Source organism: Rhagoletis pomonella, unplaced genomic scaffold, assembly GCF_013731165.1.
Source record: "Rhagoletis pomonella isolate Grant_MI unplaced genomic scaffold, Rhpom_1.0 Rhpom_scaffold_00007, whole genome shotgun sequence".
NCBI classification, from domain to species: domain Eukaryota; kingdom Metazoa; phylum Arthropoda; class Insecta; order Diptera; family Tephritidae; genus Rhagoletis; species Rhagoletis pomonella.
The window spans coordinates 19,856,129-19,862,551 of NW_023458561.1; positions in this window are offsets into that span (position 1 = coordinate 19,856,129).

Genomic DNA, 6,423 nt, shown 5'->3' on the forward strand with positions numbered 1-6,423 from the left:
CTCATATCTCGGCGGTATATAATTTCATTGGCGCTAGGGTACTCATACGCCATGGTGAACAGCAGCGCCATATCTATTATGACTAAACATCCTTGAAGGTAGTAAACAATGTGCATATATATTTATATATTATATGCATTGGAATTTAAACATGCTGACATGCACATCTACACATGCACATATATATATGGAGCACCTCATTGCAGTGAATCAATAATAATTTAGAAATTTCAAGCCACAATACCAGATTATAAACAATTTTCTAATGTTGTAGCAAAATTAGTGTTCAAAAGTTATTTTCGTTTTAGTACTAGTTTTCAGGCTTTGTTGAAATACAAAAATATATATTAGCGAAGTGCATTGTAACTTGAAAGTGTCTGGGATGGGATATTCAAAGTAAATATTTAAGACTCGATTGGATTTGCAAATCGAGATAACAATAATTACATGAGTAAACGTTTTCCCAACTTGAAAAAAAAAATAAAAAACTAAAACTTGTTTAGGTCCGTATTGTCAATTCACTGTCGCTCTTGTATCTCTCTTTAAAATTGACTGTTGTTATAATTAAATATGTATTGTGATGCATTGTAATTGGCTCGATAGTGTTTCCAACCGCTTACATAGAAACAGTTAGTATAATGAAACTTCCGCGAACTACGGACTTTCGTGAAGTAGAGCAGCAAAATTATCTACTTATATTTTTTTTTATTTATCGCCACTATCGATATTTTTTTGGCACTATCAATAGTTCGGCAGACATGGGATTCAGCATTTGCTCAAGTTTTATTTCTAGTTGTCATTGATTTTTTTTTTTCATATATGTATAAAAATTGAAGAACTAATATTTTGTGTTTGCTGCCTCTAAAAGTAAGTACTAAAAGAACAATGTAAATCTTAGAAAAGAACAAAACAACTTTTAAAAGACCACTTTCCCACTAACGTACCAACACTTTCAATATTACTCACCAGTATTTAATAATACAAGGTAAATAAAACCACTACTTTTTAGATAAAAGCATAGGTTTTTTGTTAGGTCGATTGCTGATCGGAGGCAATCGTAAATCTCTGAGTGTGCTTTTCCCACGAAAACCTTCTCATGTTCGGAATTTGGCCAAAAATAATATGAGCGCAGAATACAAAATTATTTTATTTATGCATAGCGAACTTGTCTGCACGTCAAGTCACATGGAATTACTGGTAATAATAGCAGGCGGTAGCCAATTACAGCACTCCAACTTTCGGCCATCGAAGATGAAATTGAACGGCATGCCTAACCAATTGATCCACCTGGTTTGTGTTAGGTTTTAAAAAGCTCGCATTTGGAAGATACAAATTATAATATTTTGATAAATTGGATTACAGCCGTCGACCAGTACAACGAACTTTCGCAATAACGAATTTTCAGTTTAACGAATCATCAAAATTGATGTTTCCATGTTACGAATTCAATGATTTCACTGCCCAACAAAATTCTGTTGAATACTACAGCCGATTCCCGTCGAATCCGAATCTGACCGTAAAGATAGTTTTCGATCAACTTAGGTTTAAAGGTGCCGCGTTTTTGGTCATTTTTGAACCTCTGTAAAATAATATATTTTCTGTGTGGGAGGATATGAAAGCCTAAATACTGACCTTTTTAAGATTTAAAATCAAAAAATTATGGTCCGATCACTGAAAGCAACTTTCCCGTTTTTGATCACTTGTGTTAAATGAACCTGAGGCGCTGGCAATTTCTAAAGAGGCAGAAATTGAAGCTCAAAACTTCATCTAAGAGAACATAATACAGACCAACAAAGTTTATGTTGACTAAAATATTACAGCCGATCCTTATAGGATTTTCCGCTAGAGCTCGGATCTGATCTTGAAAATTTTCTATTGGCTCTAGTTTTCTAGCAATTCGAGTTTAAAAGTATCTTCCTCATCACTTTCATTTCCACAGCTAGAGTCAGTGGCCATCGGTATTTTGTGATTAATGAATGAAACCTCGAGTTGTACTTCAAATATTGGTACAGGAATTTCTGTAGTATGTGGATAAAGGCCGTCTTGCCGACTCCATGTTCGGATATTCCCATGACCATCTTTTATAGTTGTTAATTTCTTTAAAATTTACCACACAAAAAAAACAGTCGTTAAAGTCATTTTTTGGTTCCATCCAAACCATAAACACATAAAACTTTAAGTCACTTCTATCGCCTTTAACCCAATGCCGCAAAGACTCGACACATATTCGACAAACCTTTCTAAGTGCCCCAAATTTGTGCTGATTTTCTGTCGCGAAACCAAAGTAAGCAAGGTATGTATGTCTTTGGTTCTCAGGAGTAAATATATTCACCAAAATGTAGCAAAATAAATCTGGATGGTAACGATGAGATTCTCGCCTCCAGCTGATATTTATAAGAAAACCCAAATTCTTACTAATATTATAAATCTGAAAGTGAGTTTGTTTGTTTGCTACGATTTCACGCTTTAACTACCCAACCGATCATTATAAAATTTTGTACACTCCTGTCCCTTAGCCGAACTTAAAATATAGGATACATTTAATCTCGATTAGACGAGGGGCAGGCACGTCCCATACAATCGGAATTTTTCATACTGCATTCCTTAGGAAATATTTTTGGAAGATTATTGGAACTTGGTATGGAGATATGTATATAAAATCATTATCTACTCATGGATGAGGGCTGCCACCTTTAAAAAAAAAAATCTAATTCAACTTCAATTAAGGGGGTTCTTTATTTGAAAATTATAGATATTAAAAAAATGATGTTAAGAGCCTTAAAAAAGCTGTAAAGCTGCAGAAACTTTTAGTATAGTTGGTGGCAACTTCAAAATGGATGCGTATAATTGCTCTACAGAAACCCAATATACATAGCCAAATTTAAAAAATAGCTTATAATCATTAATTTAGCCTATAACCATCACTGAGACGTCTGAAGCCGGTGTCTGAAATTTCAAAAAAATCGGTTCGGCCGTTCTCGAGCTTTGCGAACACAAAAAAACGGCTTTCAAAATATATATTAGCATAGATTGGTATGAATCGAAATGGTTTTGAATATGTATCACAATATGTATGAGTGTCACACGAAACAGGTTTCAAAATGTTGCCAACTGTTTAAAAGGTTAAATTCAAACTATTAATAATTTAAATGAATTATTACAATATGGGTATCAAAACTACATGTAAGGGGTCCGCATCTATTTAACATCTCAAATTGAGTTCAGGGGATAAGTTAACTAAAAAAGTATGATAATTTAGAAAGAAAGTTTTATGTAGTTTGAAATTATTTTGAAGATGGTTAAACAAATTTTAAACCTTCTGTTTTTTAATTGAGTTTTCTTGAAATAAATTTTACTCAATGTAGCACGTAGAAATTTCATACACTCAGCGAAGCGGGTGAGGGCGATCTAGTAAATGATAAGTTTGTAACGTAAAAAAATATATTTATTATTATTATTTATAAATATCCAGCGCTTCAGATTCATTTAAAACAAGCGACCAAAAAGGGGTAAAAGAAATTTTTTGTAAAAACAAAAAGGCACGCTTGTTCTCAATTGCTTACAGTGATCGAACCTTAATTTTTTGATTTTCAGTATTAAAGGGCAGTGTTTGAGCTTTCATATCGTCCCAGACAGACAAATATATTGCATCAATTTATTGTTTTACAGAGGTTCAAAAATGACCAAAAACACGCTTTTCAGCAATTTTAAACCTAAGTTGCTCGAAAACTAGAATTATAGATATCGTTTAACGCGGTGTAAAGTTATGCGGTAGCATACATAAAAAAAATATTCCGACGAATTGATAACCTTGTCCTTTTTTGAAGTCGGTTAAAAAGAAATGAAATTTAAAAACGAGGAATACGTTCGAGAAACGCATCGAACGAAATCATTACGTAAGTCTCTAAAGGAAAGTGAATTTCCTAGAATGGAGCAGGCCCTCTATACTAAATGGTTTATGACTCAACGTCGAAACCATATCCCTTTTAGCGGTGGGTTTTAAAGACAATGAAGAAAAAGTTTTACTCTAAGCCTTTCGATGGTAATTTGTTTGCCATCCTTTTTTTTACAGAAATATAGATTTGACCATGCAAGTCAAATTACCGACCATATGTACATAAGTACTTATAAGTACTTTACAATAGTTGCGTTAACGTACCTGTTAATTATTTAAAGTTATCAAAAACGATCAGTTTTTTTAGTTCGCGAACGCAAACAACTTGTAAAGCAGGGGAAGATGAGAGTGCAAAGTGACATTTCATTTTGAGGGGAAGCTTTTAGTTTCTGCTGGAAAAATTTTTGACAACAGCAATTTGCCAACAGGAAAACAGCTGATCAAAAACAGTTGGTAAGAATTTACGCAAATTATAACATTGAATTTTGTGGTTTGGAAATTAAAAATTACAAAATGCGACTCATTTAACTTGTAAGAACTAAGAAGTTATTCATTTAATTAATGAACTGTGTCAGGATAACACTTTGTGGTGAGTTTTCGTACGTTTTAAATTTTACACGTTTGAGTATAAACAAAAATTCTATCAGCTGTTCGTCTAACTTGTATGTCTCTGCAAATTTTCTGTTCGCGTACTATTCTGGATATTTTTCTCTTATGAGAGAACAGATGACATTTCGCAGGAATTTTGCTGTTGGATGTTTTTTACTGAATACTTTAAACGAACGTACCTAATTAACCTCAAATTTGCTTTAATGTCGTTTTTTACTACGTATTAGGGGTTTTAGGTAGGGAATCCTTAACTTCAACTATTCGGCGATGTCTTCGAACAATTTTCAAAAATATTTACTGTGCGAATTACTTTTTTTTTACTAAATAATTGTGAGTGGAAATAATTTTCCGTAACATCGCAGACGAATTCCCGGGTTACAAGGGCCTGCTACTATTTATTACATACATATTTAGTTTCTATAATATAATGAACATATGCCAACACCATTAGAACGAAGGCCTTTCAATATACGTATGTATGTACGTATTCCACCGCCCCGCTGCGTTCTTGCGCTTACCATATGTTTTATTATTATGTTTTGCGCTTGCAGCTGATAGCTTCGGCTGCGGCTCATTGACTCATCAGCGCGCAAGCTTGTGGGTGCTGTCATAGTCACAGGTAATGGTCAGTGTTGCCGCGAATCATTTTTAGCGGTAGTCAAATTCCGTTAAAAAAAGGGCTAAAAGAGAGCTAAAAAAAGTCGTTGTGGCTAAAAATGGTAGCTAAATTTTTTACTTACATACATATAAATATATTAGTATACACGCAAACATTTTCAATAAGTAATGGTATAGAAAAACAATGAAGTCTGCAAAAAAAGCTAATATTTTATCCAACCAAAAACCTTTTTGTATAAAAGGGGAAATATACGTACCAGCTTGCTGGCTTCATCAAGTGATTGTACCATCAGGCTCGAAGCATATAACTTACCAGCATGCTGGTACAATATTTATTTCTTTACAAATGAGGTCGAGGAATGATCGAAATGATTAGAGCCGAAATTTCATAAATTTTCTACCATATTTTTAAACATTGTTTTTTTTTGAAATTCACAACTGCAATATCGTGAACTTATTCTTCCACAAACATGGCTTTGACCCATATAGGGTAAGAAATTTCCGCCAAAATACTTAGAAAATTTAGCTAATTTCACAACTCACGACACCAGCATGCTGGTACAATCATAAAATTTTCAAATGGTTTTTGAAGTCGCACCAGCAGCTGGTGCAATCACACCACAAAAATATACACGGCCAATCGACTTGATGGGCCATTTAACAAATAAAGCATATTAAGGGCCGTAAACTTATCTATTTTGAACTATAGTAGCATTAAACCGTAAGGAACATACAATACATATATGTATATCAGTCTTTCTTAGTTTAAAAATTCATCTCTTACATAGATAAAAAAAATTATATCAAATTAAGCATATAAAACTTTTTCATGCCAAGTATGAATAAATTCTCCAAAGGGCTAAAAAAAGGGCTAAGGGCAATTTTAAATTTCTGTGGCCAAAAAAAGTATGTTGTAGCTAAATCTAGCCACCAAAGGGCTAAAACGGCAACACTGGTAATGGTGATGATTTACGACTAGCAACACGCCAACAGAGAAACCTCAGCAAACCTCAAATGTCACAATGTTGTCAAAACAATCGCAACTTGTATGCAACCAAGAAAAGGAGAGAGGGGAGCAAATGCTTGGCATTGAAAGCTATCTGCTATCACTGCTGCAGAGGTACATAACGATACATTGAACAATAGTTTGAAGGCAAATATGCATGTTGAAAACCGTTAGCATCAGCAAGTCAATTGTCGGCGGCTGGCGTTTGGCGCGTCGCTGTGGGGTTGTCGCAGTGCGGCGCCAATTCAGTGATTCAGTTGCATGCGCGTTGCATTTCTGATGGCTCGTCAAGTGG